This window comes from Mauremys reevesii, linkage group 6 (assembly GCF_016161935.1).
Source record: "Mauremys reevesii isolate NIE-2019 linkage group 6, ASM1616193v1, whole genome shotgun sequence".
Lineage (NCBI taxonomy): Eukaryota > Metazoa > Chordata > Testudines > Geoemydidae > Mauremys > Mauremys reevesii.
Genome location: NC_052628.1, coordinates 64,747,659 through 64,768,792, shown reverse-complemented (window position 1 = coordinate 64,768,792; position 21,134 = coordinate 64,747,659). Strand labels below are relative to the sequence as shown.

Here is a 21,134-nt window from a genome sequence, read left to right as displayed (position 1 = left end):
TGCAGAGGACAGCAATTCCATTGGCGTGGACCCTCTCTGACACCCCATCCCCTCCCTATTTATTCTTCATTATGCAAGTGGCATTTAAAAAATTCCTGGAATTACTTTAACATATGTATCTTCAGTAAAAGGAGATGAAAAACTCTTTGCTCATGAAACCTGAATAGTAAATAAAATTGGGACATAAAGTGGGGAAGGTATATATTGGCTTCAAAGACAATTGTATCATCTATGCCAGATTAGCAGTTACCAGGTACTAGCGTTCATACCTAGACTTCAAAGGAACTGAGAGTAGAAATGACAGACCCTTAGATGAGAGGACTGGAATACAGTCTCACTGACAGTTAGAACCTGAGGCACAGGGAGGTTGGGGAAAAGGCAGAGCCCATAATAGAAAGACACAGAATGCTTGAACTATCATCTCCAATTTACTAAGACTGGAACTATAAAGGTATAACCATTTTGGTCAATTTCACAGTCATAGGATTTTAAAAATTGTAAATTTCATGATTTAAATATTTAAATCTGAAATTTCACAGTGTTGTAATTGTAATAGTCCTAACCCAAAAAGGAGTTTGGGGGCAGGGGGGAATCGCAAATTGTAGGGATGTTCCATTACTACTACCCTTACTTCTGTGCTGCCTACCCTGTATACTAGATATGATGTTACTCCATTTGACTTGGATTTAATTCAATTTACTAATAAACTTCAAAACTTCGGAACCTGAGTGGCACTGTGATCCTATGTGCCAGGTCACAATACACGGAGTAGGGAGCCAGGCTCAGCTTTGTGGGACAGGAGCCACTGCTACAAGGTAAATTCTCTCTCCAGCATCCTCCCCTTCACACCAGCTTGGAATTACAGTTGCAATGCTGAAGCAAATGGTGCTGCTGCAAGTGGTTGGTGCCCTACGGCCAATACATGTAGAAATAAGCAATGGTAGAGTGCACCCAATGAATTGGGAGCCTGCATCCCCCCCTAGCTCTAGCAAAGCATATGGCCAACAGGATGGCTTGCACTGAAGGTCCTCTTGCTGTGAAGTCCCTGTTCAGGGACCTTTTTATTTTCCTGTTCATTGCAACCTCTGGGGAAGAATTCCACTAACAACATCTTTAACCAGTGAACCCATCTTAGCATCACCCTTACAAAAAATTAATATGGAATCCTTAATCTCCTGAATTTAGTTAAATATTGATGATCTGTTCGTTTGCCCTTGTCTTGGAATCCTTTTCTAGATCAAGTGAAGAACAGAGTAAGAATTCCTGCTTTTCTTCAAAGGAGAGGTAGCTCCTGGGGTCTTTAGATTTGCATTTGCTTGGACAGGTTACATAGGCTGGACACCAATGATACTTTGTAACTTGCCTTTTTGGGGCTTCACATCCATCTTGAAGAAAGACCCTTCCCATGTGCAATGGTCAGTGTTCCTAATCAGACTCTAATATTTCACCATCCACAAGACGCAGGACAAGGGAGACTTTATGTAGAGGTTGCTCTAATGGAAACATTTTTATTCAATCTTAAAATACTGACAGTGTCTCGTTAATGAAAAAATTACTTAAAGAAGTTTAGCATTATTAAATACAATTTACTTTTTATTTATATTTGCTTTCATTGTAAAAGTTGAGAGAATATATTTTTTTTAAATAACTGTCCTTTTCATTTGATTATAGTCATTTCTGACTCTATAATTAGGGACCTACTAAATTCAGAATCCATTTTGGTAAATTTCACAGTAATAGAATTTTAAAAATTGTAAGTTTCATGATTTCAGCTATTTAAGTCTGAAATTTAACAGTGTTGTATCTGTAAGGGTCCTAACCCAAAAAGGAGTTGGGGGGGGGGGGAAAGAAAATCACAAATAGTAGAGGATGTTGCAGTACTACTATCCTTACTTCTGTGCTGCTCCTGGCAGCAGTGCTGCCCTCAGAGGGGCAGCTGGAGAGCAGCAGCTGCTGGCCAGGAGCCCAGCTCTGAAGGCAGAGCCACCACCAGCAGCAGCACAGAAGGATAGCATGTTAGATATTGCCACCTTTACTTCTGCACTGCTGCCTGCAGAGCTGGGCCCTCAGCAAGCAGCTGCCACTCTCCAGCCGCCCAGCTCTGAAGGCAGCAGCACAGGAGTAACAGTGGCACGGTATGGTATTGCCACCATTACTTCTGCACTGCTGCTGGCAGGGCGCTGCCTTCAGAGCTGGCCGCCCAGTCAACAGCCACCGTTCTCTGGCCGCCCAGACAGAGAGAAAGAGTGGCAATGCCACAACCCCCCTAAAATAACCTGCGACCCCCTACAACTCCCTTTTGGGTCAGGACCCCCAATTTGAGAAATGTTGGTCATCCTGTATAGTGTATAATATAGGGTAAAAGTACACAAAAGACCAAATGTCACGGTCTGTGATGTGTTTTTTGTGGCCGTGAACTTGGTAGGGCCCTGCTCATTTGTTTCAGAAGTTACAAGGTGTGTAGTGAACAAGACAGTTGAATGTTGCCCTGGAGAAGTGGATTCTACACCTCTGCCATAGAATTCTTATGTGATGTTGGGTAAGTCATTTACACCGAAATTTTCACAGGTTGTCACTAGTTGTATGTTCCTTCTGGAGTCTGATTCGCAGATGAGCCGAACACTCACATACAAAGTGCTACATAATGCTAAGTATTCTGAGAATTCTAGTCTTGGGCATCTCAAAATGGGAATTCAAAAATGGTGCACATTTTTACCTTAATGTATCCTTGCCTCAGTTCCCCATCAGTAAAATGTGGATACTACCCTCTCTTCACAGGTGTGTTGTTAAAATAAATAAATGTTTTCAAGCAATCAGATAGTACAGCAATGAGAATCATGGAAAAGCCCATAAGAAAATTAACAGTTCTGTATCCAGACAAGGGTTTGAACAGTGTGCAGGGAAAAAAAGTCATACACCCCTTTTTAACAATGAGAACAAAATATTAAATTTCCAACCTATGCACAGACTGAAGCAGTGGTCCTAGGGGAAAAAACAGTATTTAATTACAGGATCACATACTATCATAATTCATAAGCAAAGGGGGCCAAATTAAGGCCAACCTTAATGTTCTTTTTACATAGCTTTTTGGTATATTAAATAATGCAAGGTAGAATCCTTCTGCTATACATCATGATATATTCTCCTCCCCCTCCTGCCCCTCCACAAAGAAAATAACCATAAAATTTGGCACTAGCATTTTTTACCCCAGAAAGGATTAGTAAGGATGGCACATGAAGAAACTGAGGTCCAATTCTACATGGATCAGGCCAGTACAGCAATCCCCCCAGTTTTGTGATCACAAAAAATACAATTAACCCACAAAAAAAATTGTTTTAGTGGTTAGATTAAAAATTTCAAGGCCAGAAAGGAATATTATGGCCATCTATGATGACCTCCTGTATAATGTAAAGCTGATCACCATAACTTTAAGACATTCCCATGGAAACTATGAAGACTTCCTGGCATACACTAAAAATAAGTCTGATGCACTTTTATTTGCATAAGCTGGCTAGTGACAGGTTCAACTATTAGAAGGCAATTAGAAATTAGAAAGGTTGGATTCTGCCTTCAGCGTGCCAAAGGAGCACTGAAAAAGGAATTAGAGACCTGCACAGCATACAGCAACTACAGAGTCAAAGTGAGGTAAGAAGCATCCTGTAGAATACGGAGTCTGAATAACTATTTGAATGTTAAGATTAGCAACGGTACAAACATTGATATGTATGCTGAAGCATAGAAAAATGTCATTTTTATAATTAGTTTTAACTTAAAAACGTACGAATGGCCATATTGGGTCAGACTATCTAGCCCAGTATCCTGTCTTCCGACAGTGGGTGACCCCTGGCTCTTGTTTTATGTGAAGGGGTAAGCAACTCTTCCTTATTTACTTTCTCCACACCACTCAAGATTTTATACACCTCTGTCATATATGCCAGAATTGCCTCTGGAGCCTTTTTAAAAAGTCAGCATTACATTAGCTATCCTCCAGTGATCTGGTACAGAGGCTGATGCAAGTGATGGGTTACATATCAGTTAGTAGTACTGCAACCATATACGAGTTCCTTCAGAACGCTTGAGTGACTATCACTTGGTCCCAAAGACTTATTACTGCTTAATTTACCTATCTGTTTTTTACCTTTCAGGTGAAATATAGTAGGTTCATTCTCAGGAGTGAGTTACAACCTCACTAATTACACTTTTACTGGATCATATAAAGCTTTCTCCCACTGTCTAGCAACTATAATTGAACATGGTGGAAATCTGTGTTGCATCATTTTTCCATTTTAAAAATATAGGAAATTACAAAACATTTTAGAAGTTGAGATTTTACAGCAAGTCATTCAAATATCATGATGTTAGAAACTTAAGGTTGACAGTGCAACCTTACCTATATCTCTTTATGTACAATCACGATAGTCTTAAGTAATCATACCATATTTTTTCTAGAGGATCCCTGCCTCATCAGTACAGAAGTTTGATAATGCTCAGTGAACAAGACTGCTGTTCAGTATTTTTCTTCAGTATGTGAACCACCATATACATCATTTACCATTCAAACATTGCATCAAATAGAGTTTGAGGGGTTATTTGTTTTAACTCTTTCATTAGACATTATTATCCCCACTTCACTTACATAAAGCTAAGGCACAGAGAAACTAAGTCTGAAGATGAGGCAAAAACAGAACACTGAGCTTCTTTGGGGTGATCCATAACACCATTCATCCTATTCCAAGAGACCTATTACATTCATTATATACACCATATGGTTTTTGCAATGATTGAAGAGAGGCTGTTACAGCTACCAGCTTCACTGAGCATACAACTGCGTTAAGTGAGGCCACAGACCAATTCACTATACGGGCTTGCCTCATACCCTGTCAAACAATCTGACTGAAACAGATTGTCCTATGGTTATAAAATAAAGTATGTGGCTATAAAGTAAAAAACATAATACTCAAGAAGTCAAAGCTACAGACAGCTTTCATTTTCTGAAGAGTGCTTCACAGTGAAAACTTAACATTCCTTTAATATAGGTTTATCTTGTATGAAATTGCGTATACATGCTTTGCTTCTTTGTCATGGTCTATAAATAAATCACATTTGTTCTGGATTATCCAACGAAGTATTGCTTATAAATCAAGATGATAAACAGCCTAAACTGGCTTGCCCTCACAATACAATACATTGAAGCCAGAAAGGCACAGGAGAGAATATAATCTGAATTTCACTCTATCCCAAAAAGTAACTGTGACATCAGTATAAGGAAATCCTACAACCTAGGCTTGAGAAAGTCTGCTTGCCCAAGACAAACTGGAAACGTTAACGTGCACAAAGCAAGCAGGAATTTGGAGTGGGTGAAGAGAGTGCAGGGAAGGGAGAGTCAGTGAACAGAGGGGGCATATGATTTTAAGAGTGTAGGTAAGCAATTTAGATTTTAAAATAATGCTGGACATTTAAGTAGTTTGATGTATACTGAACGACATTCATATATGACATTGAGATTAGACCAGTGATACTTAAGACTGAGTTTAATGTGTCTCTCAGTTCTTTGTGACGTGTAATATTCAAACACTGTGATTTAATTAACCAATCTAAATTATTAACTAATCAGGATGCTTTTCCTATGTTATTAGCTAATTGTAGAATACTTGGTCAGTCATTTTTCTGTGAGAATAATTATATATAGAGAAAGAGTACATGAAACAATGAATTCACACTACTGTGGCTCCTTTGGGTAATGTTGATCACTAATCTGGCTCCTGAAGCACTGAGGTCTGAGTATCACTGGATTAGATCAACATGCAAAATAAATACTCATTACTGCAAGGGCCATATAGGAAAATATTTTTAGAATTAGTTTTTTATGCCATGTAAGAATTATTAACCCTTACCACTGAGATATTCTATTTTCATACCTTTAAAAGAAAACTTCCAAAGCCCAGAAAGAAAGGGTGGAATGATTTAAATGAGCACTTGGCACTGGCCTAACTCAGCTTCCATTAGCCACTGAAGTCAATGGTAAAACTTCCAAATATGGGAAGATTTTCAAAATGCAATTCACTTCTGAAAAGTGCTTCAGTAGAAATGGCAGTAGGATTCCAGATCTAGTCTCTAACTTCAAGATTCACTTTACATGATTCATCAAGAGCTTTTTTAAAAAGTTTTCTCTCATAACTGCCAATTCCGCAAATAGTCAGATATAAACTGGGATCGTTCTAGATCAGGCATCACTAGAAATAAAGATTACGGAGCCCAATTTCTCTATAGAAACGTTCAACAGCAGAATTTTGTCCTGCAATGGCAAAATAATTAATAATTCAAACGATGTGCAATCCAGACAAACCCATCTGAAGTAAAATGTATTAGATATGACATATGAGTATCAGATCCGTTGATTAACAAATATTATATTCAGTTCCATTTGATCATAATCAAATTAAGCAGGGGGAGGTGCATGTTTATCTCAGAAAATGCTTTTACTTTCATTACTCTGTCAGACTTCAAGCAACTTTTAAAATATTTTCTTGAATATATATTGAAAAATCATATTTATACATTTTGCTTGTATGAAGTCTCCCTTAGAAATAATCAGACAGAGGCTATGTGAAAGGGGTCAGTAGTACAAGTTTGAGAACCACTGATCTAGAGCAATCCTTAAGAACGAATTTAGAAATGGAAACAGAACAAGCAGCAAAACAGCACAGACAGAGAATGAGAAAAGCACAAAGGGGTTGAAAGCTCCCCTTTGCCTCCAAGTTGCATGGTTGACTATAGGCAGGCAGCCCATCTGAACGAGTCTCTAAACCAGCACAAAACTCTTAAATCAAACCGGCTGCTCTGCCTTCTAATATTTGGTCTGATAGAAAGGAAATACCCTGCAGGAGAGGACAACACAAGATATCAAAGAGCCTAGTTTTTCCATTTAATTCTTTTAAGCTTCAATGTTGACAGCAAATTAGAATAGCAATGATGGTACTAAAAGCTCTCTTCTTCAAAATCCTTTCTATACATTGTGTGCTGTAGCTCTAGTATGGAACTACATTTAAAAAATGAATTTATCTTGAGCCAAAATAAAGTGTTAAAGTAAATTTTTGTAAGCCTTTACTAACAAGTTTATACTTTGAGGCAAATGTTGCATGGATATTAATATTCACCTCAAAGAAATCTCTAAACCAAATTTTAAAACAAAAAATTATATTTTCATGAATATTTAGTCTTCAAAAACAAAGTAATTTGCAACAGCGCACTGTGATAATAAAAATCTGTACCTTAGAGACTATGTTCATTTAAATATAAATTATTTTAAGTCCTCTCACTGTTTAAAAATGTATTCCATATACACATTTTTGATGAACAGAGAGCTTTCTATTGTGATTTGAAACAGTGAACGCTTTATTTGTATTAATTCTCTCCTCCATTTTTAAGAATACTTTAAGTACAATATAGTTTGTATGTCACTCCTAAATAAGTAATTCAGAAGAATTTATAATCAAGTTAGTGTTTAGTGTTGAGTAATAAAAAAAGGCTTTAAAGTAAAATTTAACATTTAATAGGAAGAACAAATATTTGCTCCAGAGGGAAGTACACTGCATAAACTCTCTCCTTCTTCCACCCACAACCTGCCCGTCAGTAAAAGGAACCCCCCTTTCCCTTCTCTAAGCCCACTTCCCACACACTAGCAGAATCCTCCCTTTTTAGCAGATTACCTCATGCAGCTAGGCTACCTCCCTGTACCAAGCAGCTCTATCTGGGCTTTACGCCAGTTTTTCCGTGCCCCCAGCATGACTGGGCAACATACCTTATTTCACCCTGTTTGTTCCCAGTTCAAACACCAGGTCAGTGACTGACAGTAAGTGGAAAAGGCAATGTGGAGAGTAACATGAGATTCAGCACAGGGGGAAAACAGGATCAATCTAGACTTGCCCAAGGCAAGAATCCTGTGCCAACCCACCTCCCACTGGCAAGACACTCTTCCTCCTCATGCTACAAATAAATATGCTAAATTAAATAAGTCCATGAAAAGTACAGGCATACATTTTGAAATAGTATGAATTCAGTAGGTGCTATACTACCCATTTCTGGTCCAGTTTAGTAAGTTAGCTCTCTCATCCCTTTTGCATAAAGTATGAGCTTCTAAAAATTCCACCCTTACCTACACTTTACTTTCTACATCTCTCACAGAAATCTCACTTGTTTTTATCAGCTACCTTTTCTTCTTTCTAATCTCTCATTAAAATTCATTTATTCTGACGTTAAATATTAAGTCATCAGTATACAGTAAAAGATCACTCCACTTTAAGCTTGGACCTTACCATACATATCATATCACATCATAAATAGATGAGAAACAGAACGATCAGAGTAGAGGCTTGAAGAAAATAAAGTTGTACACTCACAGCACTGAACCAATGTCCAATATTCAATGTGATACTCCAGTAGGAGAAGCTATATATAAGCAAACCAGGGACAGAATTTGCATTGGAACAAGTAAATCATAGAATTCTCAACATAGGGCCTGTCACTGCCTTCCACCTACCCTTCCTTCCTTCCCCATCCTTGTTTTAGGGAGTTACAACCACTTCCCTTATTTAAATGGGATCGCGGGTCCTGAAATTTGTGGGAGAAGATGACTCTGTGTTACAACAGGAAGTTATCATATGGGAGAGGTTGAGGACCACAGATCTAAATCCTCCTTCCCATATAAAACACATCCTCCCTCCCCCTTCTCTTCTACTAATTGTTACACCCACTTTTTACTTATTGTTTTAGACTGTAAATTCTTCATGACAGGAACCCTGAGTATCTAACCTTGTCCAGCATCTTTTCATAATAGAATCCTCAATACTGACTGTAGTCTCCAGGTACTACCATAATACAAATAAAAGAGATATAGGATTGAATCTATGAAACCAGAGTTTTGGAGACAGTGACTTTTAATACAAGAAACAGAAAACAATTTTGTATATAAATTATCTAAAATCTTGTAATCAAATAATCCTTAGTTTGCCATTTTATATATACTATATACATATTTAATTAAAAAATATTAGGTTTTTTTAATTTATCTGTTTAAGAGCTGACCTCTGAAAGTACTGTTGCTGACTCTATACAATCACACAAACTTGTTCTTCTGCTTCAGAGATCTCCTCAAAGCTCACTTCTTTCATGTTAGCCTTCCAGCAATAACCTCCACCCATAAATTCACTGTAGACAATATTTTCAAGTTGTTATACTACACAGAGAACAAAAAGGAGGAATTTACCAGATGAATATGTTACTATATGTTTACCCTGTGATCATTCACTATTGCAACTCAGCCTCCCCATACCTCTCTCCTTGTTTATTCTAATCTACTCAAGGCAGGAACATTTAACTTATTATTTAAAAGCACCGTGTACATTGATAGCACTATGCCAATAATAAAGCTAATCTTCTAGAGAACACATCTTTGTTTCTTAATAAGGTTCCATTAATATTCTGCTTGAAAATATTCACTGATTTTTAGTTTGCAACACATTTCATTCTAATCTAAACAATGTGTCGCCCAACTTTATCAGTAGCTATTCTTTTAATCTATCTGACAAGGACATAGTTTCTCAGCCTTTGCTTACACTACAGTGCCATTTATTTTATTTTAACATAACCTCAGACTGACAACATTCTAAAAAACTTCATGTAGGTTTCGGATGCAAATTTGGGTTTTAAGCCAATTATCAAGAGTAAGATGCAGGTGGGTTTTTGCAGTGCTCACCCACAGGAATTCACCAGGGTCCAGAATTTTTAGCGTGTTAGGAGCAGCTAGGCTTCTACCTAGAAGACATCGGGACATCTGGTCACCCTAGCTTCTCTATTTTCATAGCACAAGCAGGAATACCCAGTACCTGTTCCAAAGAATGTACAGTCTGAACAACCAGGGTTGTAGCACACCAGCAGAGTGAACAAAGCGAGGGTACAGCTAATGGCACATAAGCGCCACAACGGGGGAGGGGGGCTCTGTTAGGCGAAGAGCAGCTACGCGGAAAGGGGAGAGAAGGAGGCCGTACACTAAAGGGGGCAGCTGTGGAGTGAAGCACCTTGGCAGGAGGGGAAGGCTGAAGCAAATACCCAAGTACCCTCCACAGGCTGACACCCAGCAACGCCTCACCCTCGTGCGCAGACCTCCGGCCAGCGCGCAGTGACGCCCGCACCCCGCGCTCTCCCGCCGCCGCTCAGGCCAGGAGTGGGGGCGACACAAACGAGACCGGAGAGGGCGGGGCACACAGCGACCCTCGCCACGGGAGGAGCCGGGCATGCTGTCGCTCACTGGACCCGGGCTGACAAGCGGCACCGGGTGCTCGCAGGCGCCCCACGGGCCAGGGGACCCGGCTGCCGCCGCCCCTGCCCGGCTGCAGGTAACTCAGCGAGCTGGGCCTAGCCGCCCCCATCCTGCCCACCACAGCCCCGTAAACGAGGCCCAGGCGGGAACGGAGGCCACCTCTCCTGCCCCCTTCCCACCCCGCTGCCCCGCCCAAGCCCCGCTGCCGGGATACGGGGCCGCCGAACCGCGCCGCGCGCGGCACCTACCTACCTGACAAGCCGAGCCCCTCCACCACAGCGTGACGTCACAGCCCCGCCAGCGTCCCGTGAGCACTGCCAACGAATCAGCGCGGACCTCTCGCCACCCGACAGCCAATCCACATGAACTCCGCCCCCTTGTGACACTCTAGGTCCAGCAACCAATTCCGTAGAGAAGACTGACCTGCCGTTCCCGCCCCTGCTCTAAAGGAAGCCAGGCGATTGGCAGAGGAGGCTAGTGGGCGGGACACTGGAAGGCGTGAGGAGGGCGTGGCCTCTGTCTGCGCCGCTAGCTATAAATGCTGCGTTCTGAAGCTTGATGTTGCCGTTGGCCTAGCGGTTAGCATAGAAGCGTAATCGAATCTCGCGAAAAGAGTGATCGTCCTATTCCTTCTTCTCCTCGGTGGCCGGGCCTCACCTGCCCGCTAGGCGGTGCGGGCGCGCACTGTTATCGTTTCAGCGGTTTTTTACTTACAAGCGCGCCCTTTCTGTGGCACCAAGGGGGTCAAGCTTCCTTGTCAAGGGTCCACCCTGTCCTGCCTGGATATGGTTCCCCAGCAAGAGCTGGGTCCAGATGTCATAAAGCCTGTTGCTGTCCCAGGTAGGGTGATCAGTTAACACGTGTGAATTCTGGAGGGGGGAGGGTAATAGCTGCCCATATAAAACAAAGCCCCAACTATCGGGACTGTCCCTATAAAATCGGGACATCTGGTCACCCTAGCTTCAGGCCTGCCCAAAAATCAATATTTTGGAGATAAATAAATGGGGAATTTGGTTTATTTGCCTTGTTGGGGTCCTGTGCGTTCAGGAAAAGTGTAAAGAGTTAAAAACTTTCACTGCCAGTCTTGAACTGGGATGTGTATCCCTTATCTCAAGGAGCCTGCACTTGAAGAAAAACACCCAATTGCTTGGGAAAAATTCAGAGAAATAAGTAGGAGACAGAGTTGTGAGAGTCAGCCACAGAACAAAGCAGGCTGCGCAAGGAATGCCAGGACACCCCCATGTACATAAGACAGTTTCCGCTACATACTGTAACCAAGAGTAAGGGTAGGTCTACTCTTAAAACACTACACTGGAGCAGCTGAACCACTTCAGTGAAGATGGTCCTGTGCTGATAGGAGAGCTTCTGCCATTGGTGTAGTTAATCTACTGCCTCAAGAGGCAGTAACTATGTCAAAGGGAGACGCTTTCTCACCAGCATAGCACTGTCTACACCGGGGGTTAGGTTGGTATAATTACATGACTCAGGAGTATGGATTTTTCACACCCCTGAGTTTTATAGTTATACTGCTATGCTGGGTCAATACTATAGACTTATAAGAGGAAAAGACTTGATTTTTACTTTTACAAGAGATGGTTCTTGTGTCCTATTCACAGTTGAGATGACTAGCACTCTCATATGGGATGGGGAAGCTAGAATGAGGTGCCACAGTTACTACACTCTCTTGGAGGGAAGTGCAGGGGTGTTCAAAGATGGTGAAGGAGGGGCATGCACACTCATCTTTTCCTCAAGTTCAACTTAGGCTAACTTCTACCAGCTTCCCTTCTCTCTCACTATAATGTTCTTCTCTCAGCTGGACTCTGAAATACACTGCAGCTTCACCTACAAAAAGTAGGCAGATAATGAATGTAGTACACTGCTGTAAATTCCCCAGAAGGACTGAAAAAGGATTCTTTAATAAGTAGATCTTACTGCACACTCATTTGCTGCACTTAGTTACTGTCAAAAATTCTCTGCCCTAAAGCTGCACTTTCCATTTCCATATTGCACTTAAAAGGCAGACTAGCTAACTGTTTAACTCCATTTATGTTGTATTAGACTAATTAAAGAGCAGTAGATGCCTTACAGAAAACCATTTTGTCTGACTTTTTCATAACTATAAAATGGGTAAATCCCACATGCTACACTTTTCGCCAGGTTCTGTTCAGTTACTGCACATTAATTGTTAGGCTAACTTAGTTGAAGTCATGTACACATCATTAGATTCTAGTGAACATGACTATTAGCAATCTATATAATCATTAGTGCAAGAAGAGCTAGTAGTACTGTTATGGGTATTTAGAAGGAAAGTGGGTTCTACCACTTACTTCTGTCCTAAACAGTAGAGAGTTCCACACTACTAAAATTATATGATGAAACATTAAACTGAACTCCTGACCACCTGTGATCATTAACAATAATGAGCATTTTTCACAAGAGACAGGATGCTCTTCCAGGTACCCAGTCAAAATAACATTCCCTTTATAGTTTTAACTGACATTATTTTTCACATTCTATCCTGAAAAAAAGGAACCTCTGACAATCAGCATTCTACCAAAGTAGCTGCATATTAGTGCAGAATGTAAATTCTGTATATGTTGCTACCTATAGAAGACATATCACAGCAACATGGTGTGAGAGGCCAAAACAAACCACTCAAAGAAGCTTTGAGTCCTCCCCTGTGTGAAATATAATAGTTTAACAAAAAAGCCTTCCTTTTCAAAAGGCATACACAAGTTCAGATAAGCATCCTTCCTGCTACCATTTTTTTTTTAAATATAGAAAAACAACGTCTCCCTTTCTGGAGTCCAACTATGGGCACAACATTCACCCATTGCTGAGTCCTCATCTTCCTTATTTCCATCTCCTTTTATAACTTTTAGCTGGGTTTGACAAGTTACTGAGTTCAGCTGCAAGTATCTTACACTCAAAAGTGTGGAACATGGTCTTCATAATGATTTTTAACTGAACCAGTGCATTATAATGATTTCATTGCAAAAGTGTACCAGAGAAAGCAGTATACACACTGTACTAGTACAATGACCAGACTAAAAGATCTGTAGCAAACAAAGAGGAGATTATTTTCCAAGATAATGAAACTGGCCTATTGTCTTCCTACACTCTATGAGTCAAGTCCATAAGAATAAAATTTTTTAAAACTTCTCCCACCCCTGCCCCAAAAAATCACCAAAATATGAAAATCACCATATGCTGAATATGTAAAAAAGTGTGGCACTGACATCTAGAAAAATCTACTATTACTGATAACGTGTGGACCAAGCAAAATCATGACAGTAGGAATTTTTTTTACATTTTAATTATTATTCATCTTTCAAATTCTCAGAAAAATATTTTTCATACCCTATTTTAAACATCACAGTTTGCAATCAAATTTGTTACTGCCGTAACACAGAGATCCCTTGGCAAAGGGTCCTCTGTTCTTTGTAAACAATCCTCACCTCAGGCCTGACAAATTCTTTAAACCAAACATTTTGCAGGATATTTATCTATAAGGGATATCGTGAGGTATCTTCAGAAACCTCCTAACTTGTCAAGACTCAGAATCATTGCAAGATGTATGTAGGGGTAATATTTAAGGAACATTGCATTTATATTGAAAGTATGGTGCATGGATTTGGAGTAGAAATTAATCACCAAGAGGTAATGAGCATCAGGGATGGCCCATCCACACAAGAGAGAGGCGTCACCCCTTCCTAATCAGCCAGTGATGTTATACAAGGCTCAGTTGACCAGCCTTCCTTCCTCCCAAAACTCAGTGGAAAATCATCAGAGGTATCACCAAACAATCAAAACCTCTTAGAGGGAAAAAAAGGAATATTACAATAGACTGAGTTTTGCCCTGGCTGTGAATGGAAACAAAATACTGTTTTCATTAAAACGAAGTGTAGGAAAAGGCACTATTCATTCACTGGGGAAACCACTTGAGGAGCAAGGGTACTTTCATGAAAATTTGGGATCCTGGTTATTGAGAAAATACTGAACTTAGGGCAGGTGGGGTGGTGAGGAAAATCTGTATTAAATACAATAGGCAACTACTGGTAAGTATACCCACAGGTTCATATTTGATTATTTTTGTTGTATTGTAACCATTTGCTTCCAGCACTCTTCTTTGTTTCAATTTAAATCTTTATTCTTTCTTAAATAAACCTACTTTTGTTTGATCATAAGTGCTGTGTGGTTTACAGATAGTTTCAGGTAAAACGGGGGTACACTGCACCTTTGGGTGTAGAGGATCTGGAATTTCTGAGATACACTACCCCTTTGGGTGTAGAGGATCTGGAATTTCTGTGAATAGTCAGTTTCAGGGGCTTGATACCACAGGAAACAATTCAAGGGTGAAGCTAAGGCTGGCATATCCCAGAAAAGAGAGCTTGAGTGGCTGAAAGGCTGTTGGTGCCAGGAGCTTTGTCACAGGTGCCCTTCTCTGTCCTTTTGGACCACTGCAGACAGGCTGGACACTTCCAAGTTTATAAGCGCCAGTGTGTTCTTGATTGGGTCTCCTCTACCAGTTCACCAGTACAGTCTTGTGCAGCAACATACAAATTAGAAGTAAACTTCCCCTTTGGTCCATTCTCCCAGCAGTACCCCTGGAGGAAATTCTGCACCAAAAAGTTAAAAAATCTGGGCACAATATTTTCAAATTCTGTAAAATTTGCATATTTTATTTGTCAAAATAACACAATATAATCATGCCAGTTTCAATCATTTTGGTAATTTATTTTAAAATTTCTGTCAGCAAGTAAGTCTGTAACAATACAGACAACACAAAAAGATTCAGGAAATGTTTTTTGACAAATAGATTACCGGTACTTACTAGGTATATTAATACAGAACTTTGAGTAATAATTCATTTTGGCTACAATACACAAATGTATTTCCTGCACCCCTTAGAAGCAGTGCAAAGGCTTGGAGTAGTCGGGTAATGGAGGAGATGAGGGAGAGAGAAATAATTGCTGGGAAGGAGCCTGGAAGTGGACCTGGAGGGTTGTTGGGTGTGGATGGGAGAAATATGGAACAGGTTAGGGGGGGTTGTTAGGAAATTGGGGAGTCTCCTCCGTGCAGACCCTGACTGACCCCTAGCTTCTCCCATTCAGTCAGGCATGTCTGCCTCTATTCCCGTGTGTCCCTGCACTCTCATTCCCATTCAGCCCCTGGCTCAATGCTGTCATCCAACTAGCTTCTGTGCCTCCACCCCAGTCTGTTCCCCCAACTAATCCTTCTGAAACCCCAGTTTGTGATCTCTCAGCAGCCCCGTGTGCCCCACTATGTCTGCCCCGCCTATCCCATGCCTCCTCACCTGGCCCCAAGGGTAGGGTGCTGTGAGAGAATGAGCTCTCAAAACTGGAGAGACTCATACAAAACCAACCTTCCACACAAACTTCCATGTGGCTGGACTTTACAAAAACAAGCCAAGCCATTTACAATGCACACTTTACTTTTCTACAGAGGAAAAAGGACAGTAAACTATCTAAACTCCTACATGACACAGGGGGCTACAACAGTGGTACCCTTAACTCACCCAACAATATTGTTAATTTATCCAACCACACACTTAGCCAGGCAGAAGAGTCTATCCTACCTCGGGGACTCTCTTTCTGCCCCACCACCCTCATGCACCTGATACAGTTCTGCAGTTATCTGGAAGCCTACTTTTGCCATCTCCTACTCAAGGAATATTTTCAACACACCACTGAACAGAGCACTGACCTACAGGAACCCTGCTACCAACACTACAAGAAGAAGAATTCTGCATGGACTCCTCCTGACAGTCAAAATGACAGACTGGACTTCTACATAGAGTACTTCCACAGACATGCACAGGCTGAAATTGTGAAAAAACAGCATCGCTTGCCCCATAACCTCAGCCGTACAGAACACAGTGCCATCCACAGCCTCAGAAATAACTCTGACATTATAATCAAAGGAGGTGCTGAAGTCATCATGAATAGGTCGGATTACCAACAGGAGGCTGCCAGGCAACTCTCCAACACCACATTCTACAGGCCACTATCCTCCGATCCCACTGAGGAATACCAAAAGAAACTACACCATCTGCTCAAGAAACTCCCTGCTACAGCATGGGAACAAATCTACACAGACACACCCTTAGATCCCCGACCAGGAGTATTCTATCTGCTACCCAAGATCCATAAACCTGGAAATCCTGGACGCCCTATCGCAGGGGTTCTCAAATGGGAGGTTGGGACCCCTTAGGGGGTTGTGCGGTTATTACGTGGTGGGTCGCAAGCTGTCAACCTCCACCCCAAACCCCACTTTGCCTCCAGCATATAATGGAGTTAAATATATTAAAACGTGTTTTTAATTTATAAGGGGGGGGCGCACTTAGAGGCTTGCTGTGTGAAAGGGGTCACCAGTACAAATGTTTGAGAACCACTGCCCTATCGTCTCAGGCATTGGCACTCTTACAGCAGGATTATCTGGCTATTTGGAATCTCTCCTCAGACGCTACGCTACCAGCACTCCTAGCTATCTTTGAGACACCACTGACTTCCTGAGGAAACTACAGTGCATTGGTGATCTTCCTGAAAACACCATCCTGGCCACCATGGATGTAGAAGTTCTTTACACCAATATTCCACATGAGGATGGACTACAAACTGTCAGGAACAGTATCCCTGATGAAGCCACAGCACACCTGGTGGCTGAGCTTTGTAACTTTGTCCTCACCCACAGCCATTTCAGATCTGGGGACAACTTATACTCTCAAGTCAGCAGCACTGCTATGGGTACCCACATGGCCCCACACTATGACAACATTTTTATGGATGACTTAGAACAATGCTTCCTCAGCTCTCATCCCCTAGCGCCCCTCCTCTACTTGTGCTACATTGATCACATCTTCATCGCATGGACCCATGGGAAAGAGGCCCTTGAAGAATTCCACATGGATTTCAACAATTTCCACCCCACCATCAACCTCAGCCTGGACCAGTCCACACCAGAGATCCACTTCCTGGACACTACAGTGCATATAAGTGACGGTCACTATTCTTACCTACATGCCTCCAGCTTCCATCTTAGTGATCAGAGTGCTAGCAGTCTGTCATAAACTGACACCCAACTACCACAAGAAAGACTCCCCTCTCACTGAAGGCAGGGAGTAACAAGATGACTCACAGTCCTGGGTATCCTGAGAACCATCACAACAGCTATCAGAAGTTAGATGGGAATAGAAATGGAAGCCTAGACTCAGACTTTAATACTGGGTCGAGACCAACATTTCCATAATTCTGAATTTCAGTTACATTGTTCTCATTTTAACAGGGCATTGAGCAGGAGGTTGGACTAGATGGCCTCCTGAGGTCCCTTCCAACCCTGATATTCTATGATTCTATGAAATTGCCTTAAGAAGCAACTGACCCATTGCGAGTCATGGCTTAACTGCAAGTGTAGCCCAGGTCAGAACTTACTGTGAAAGCCTACTTGCATAAATAGTCCTTACCCAAGAGGAATTGCTCAGATGAATTGGAAGGACAAATATGAGTAAGGAAGGGTTTGTAGAATCAAGTCCATGGTTTAGATAATCTAGCTGACCTTGATTATTTAGAAGCAGCAAAGAATCCAGTGGCACCTTATAGACTAACAGACGTTTTGCAGCATGAGCTTTCGTGGGTGAATACCCACTTCTTCGGATGCAAGTAGTGGAAATTTCCAGGGGCAGGTTTATATATGCAAGCAAGAAGCAAGCTAGAGATAACGAGGTTAGTTCAGTCAGGGAGGATGAGGCCCTGTTCTAGCAGTTGAGTGAAAACCAAGGGAGGAGAAACTGGTTCTGTAGTTGGCAAGCCATTCACAGTCTTTGTTTAATCCTGAGCTGATGGTGTCAAATTTGCAGGTGAACTGGAGCTCAGCAGTTTCTCTTTGAAGTCTGGTCCTGAAGTTTTTTTGCTGCAGGATGGCCACCTTAAGATCTGCTATTGTGTGGCCAGGGAGGTTGAAGTGTTCTCCTACAGGTTTTTGAATATTGCCATTCCTAATATCTGATTTGTGTCCATTTATCCTTTTCCTTAGAGACTGTCCAGTTTGGCCGATATACATACCAGAGGGGCATTGCTGGCATATGATGGCATATATTACATTGGTGGACGTGCAGGTGAATGAACCGGTGATGGTGTGGCTGATATGGTTAGGTCCTGTGATGGTGTCGCTGGTGTAGATATGTGGGCAGAGTTGGCATCGAGGTTTGTTGCATGGATTGGTTCCTGAGTTAGAGTTACTATGGTGCGGTGTGCAGTTACTGGTGAGAATATGCTTCAGGTTGGCAGGTTGTCTGTGGGCGAGGACTGGCCTGCCACCCAAGGCCTGTGAAAGTGTGGGATCATTGTCCAGGATGGGTTGTAGATCCCTGATGATGCGCTGGAGGGGTTTTAGCTGGGGACTGTATGTGATGGCCAGTGGAGTCCTGTTGGTTTCTTTCTTGGGTTTGTCTTGCAGTAGGAGGCTTCTGGGTACACGTCTGGCTCTGTTGATCTGTTTCCTTATTTCCTCGTGCGGGTACAGTAGTTTTGAGAATGCTTGGTGGAGATTTTGTAGGTGTTGGTCTCTGTCTGTGGCGTTAGAGCAGATGCGGTTGTACCTCAGTGCTTGGCTGTAGACAATGGATCTTGTGGTGTGCCCAGGATGGAAGCTGGAGGCATGAAGGTAGGCATAGCGGTCGGTAGGTTGATTATTTAGAAGCTGTTGCAAGGTTAGGGTAGTATTTCTCCCTCCAGTTTTGTGGGAGAAGTTGAAACAGTTTAATCTTAAAAGCCAAACATTTTTTTCCATTAAAGGTGTTTAATTAGTTAATTTGAGACTGCTGCTACAGCATGCTCTATTTCAAGCCTGGCTAATGTTTATGCAATAGGAGGCGGTAAAAACAGAAATCACTTTGTCTCAAGACAACCAACCTCTGTAACATTGGCTGCTATATCCTTTGCCAGCTTCTTACCCATCAAATAAGTTCCAACCTTTCTCTCACACTCTATTGACTGCCCTATGACCCTGGAAATCCCATGTGATTTTCTCCTTTCATAACAGCTTTTCTAGTCCTGTTCGATTAAGCTCCAGCTATCCAGAATCCTTTCCTTTTTGCTCTTCTGTCTGCGCTCCCTTCAGGTTCACTGCCAGACCTATATTTCAACACTTTCTCTTAATTTTGAATCCTCCCTACCTTTGTCTAGTTTCTTCTGGTTTCTTGTAGATAGTCTTAAATTCCCAAATGAAATTTGTAGTGTGCGCTGCACAGTGCTGATCCTTGTGCTGAGAAACCTTAAAGTTGTACTTACGAGACAGATCACTACTTCGTATTCCATTATTAGAAAGAACAGCACAGAGAACAATATCAAATTTTAAATGAAATTACATGACTGGAAGGGGAGTATAAATGTAAGAGGGAGAGTACCTCATTAGCGCTCCTCTAAGCAGCTAAAACAAAATTCAAGTAATTGTAAATTCCAAAAAATAAAAAATAAATCTCTTGGATATACTAAAAATGCTATTATGCACACAGCAATAATATGGGAAAGTTGTTAGAAAGGGACATTAAGAGTATAAAATTGCAGAGGCAGATTTCTGTGAGGGATAAAAAATAATAAGCTCATTAATAAATATCCTGAAATAGTCAGCTCTTAGACTTTTGAGCAGAAATTGCATTCCTTGGAGTACTCAGCCAGTCAAGTGAGATAAACTCTTCTAGTTCACTTAGATTTGCTACAGTTCTTTGCTGAGCCATGCATGAATGTATGTATCAATAATGTACTGTATATTCTTGGAACGATTTGCAGTTGCCAGTGGTGCACATCCACGCTTTCACTCTCTTTCCTCCAGCCCTTCTTCTGTTTGCTACTACTACAAGATAGGAGAAATATGGCAAAGGAGTTAAAAAACCCCCACAAACTAGTGATAAAAGCACTTGAACTTTTATACCAGGAATGAAGAACTGTTATTGCTGTGTGAGGGACTTGTGTTCTTCAATTTCTTTTACATAGCGAATAACAAACATATGTTAACATGTAGTGAAATGAGGAACTTGTGGGTAAGAAACAGACATGGGAGTCAGGAGTTCTCTTCCCCACTCTGCCACAGACTTTCTGTCAGTGTGACCTTGAGTAGGCCATTTTCTGTGTACTTCAGTTTCATCATATGTAAACCAGAGATAACAATACTGCTATGAGCTGGGTGAAACTTTTTTATGGTATTGAGACTGATAGGTGTGAACTCACCCTTCAGTTAACATAACGGTAAGCATAAGCTCCTCCTAAGAAAAAGGAAGTGTGTGAACCCATCCAGGAGCTGAGGATCATTGAATCATTTTAGGCAGATGTAGGTGAGTGGGAAAGCAGAACAAAAAGAAATTGAGAACAGACGAGAGAGTGAGTGCCTAAAGGAGCAGCCTAAAGTACAGCAGGGTTGATTGCTTCCCCTAGAAGAAAGCTGGGGAAGGGGGGTGACATTTGGGTTGGGATGAAGGCTGAAAGTAGTGCTCTTGGTGCTGTGAGCATAAGAAGCTGTTTCCTTCTGCGTTCAGAGACACTAGACTTTGTACATTCTTTGTGAATAAACAAAGCTGCATCCAAGAAATACCTGATTCCATCACTTTCTATTCCCAGCTGGAGCACCCACAGAGCCCAAACTTTGACTAGCCACTCAGGTCAAAAGGGACAACAGTACTTTCCACCATGAACATTACAAGGAGTAAGGCCTGCATCCTCTGGTGTCTGTGGGAGCAAGTGACTAAATACCTTTCTGGGATCTGGGCCTAAGGCATTAATAAATGCCTTTCAGATCCTCAGAT

At 41.5% G+C, this 21,134-nt stretch overlaps 1 protein-coding gene and 1 long non-coding RNA gene across 15 annotated transcripts in view; one reads left to right on the top strand and one right to left on the bottom strand.

The window, feature by feature from the left end:
* Positions 1-10,702, bottom strand: part of FER (FER tyrosine kinase) — a 385,522-nt gene extending 374,820 nt beyond the window's left edge. For 2 of the 9 annotated variants that reach the window (XM_039542921.1, XM_039542913.1), the window contains exons 1-2: positions 10,571-10,698; positions 9,085-9,235 (exon numbers count right to left, since the gene is read on the bottom strand). The gene's annotated coding sequence lies outside the window, so the exon portion shown is untranslated. Of the gene's footprint in view, positions 1-9,084; positions 9,236-9,754; positions 10,068-10,147; positions 10,256-10,570 lie in introns of those variants that run through there. The other 7 variants (XM_039542914.1, XM_039542916.1, XM_039542915.1 and 4 more) reach the window with 7 other exon arrangements.
* A 325-nt stretch (positions 10,703-11,027) lies between these two features.
* LOC120407362 overlaps positions 11,028-21,134 on the top strand; it is a 75,246-nt gene continuing 65,139 nt past the window's right edge. For 4 of the 6 annotated variants that reach the window (XR_005599917.1, XR_005599915.1, XR_005599918.1 and 1 more), the window contains exon 1: positions 11,038-11,158. This is a non-coding gene — a long non-coding RNA (uncharacterized LOC120407362). Of the gene's footprint in view, positions 11,159-21,134 lie in introns of all 6 variants that reach the window. The other 2 variants (XR_005599916.1, XR_005599914.1) reach the window with 1 other exon arrangement.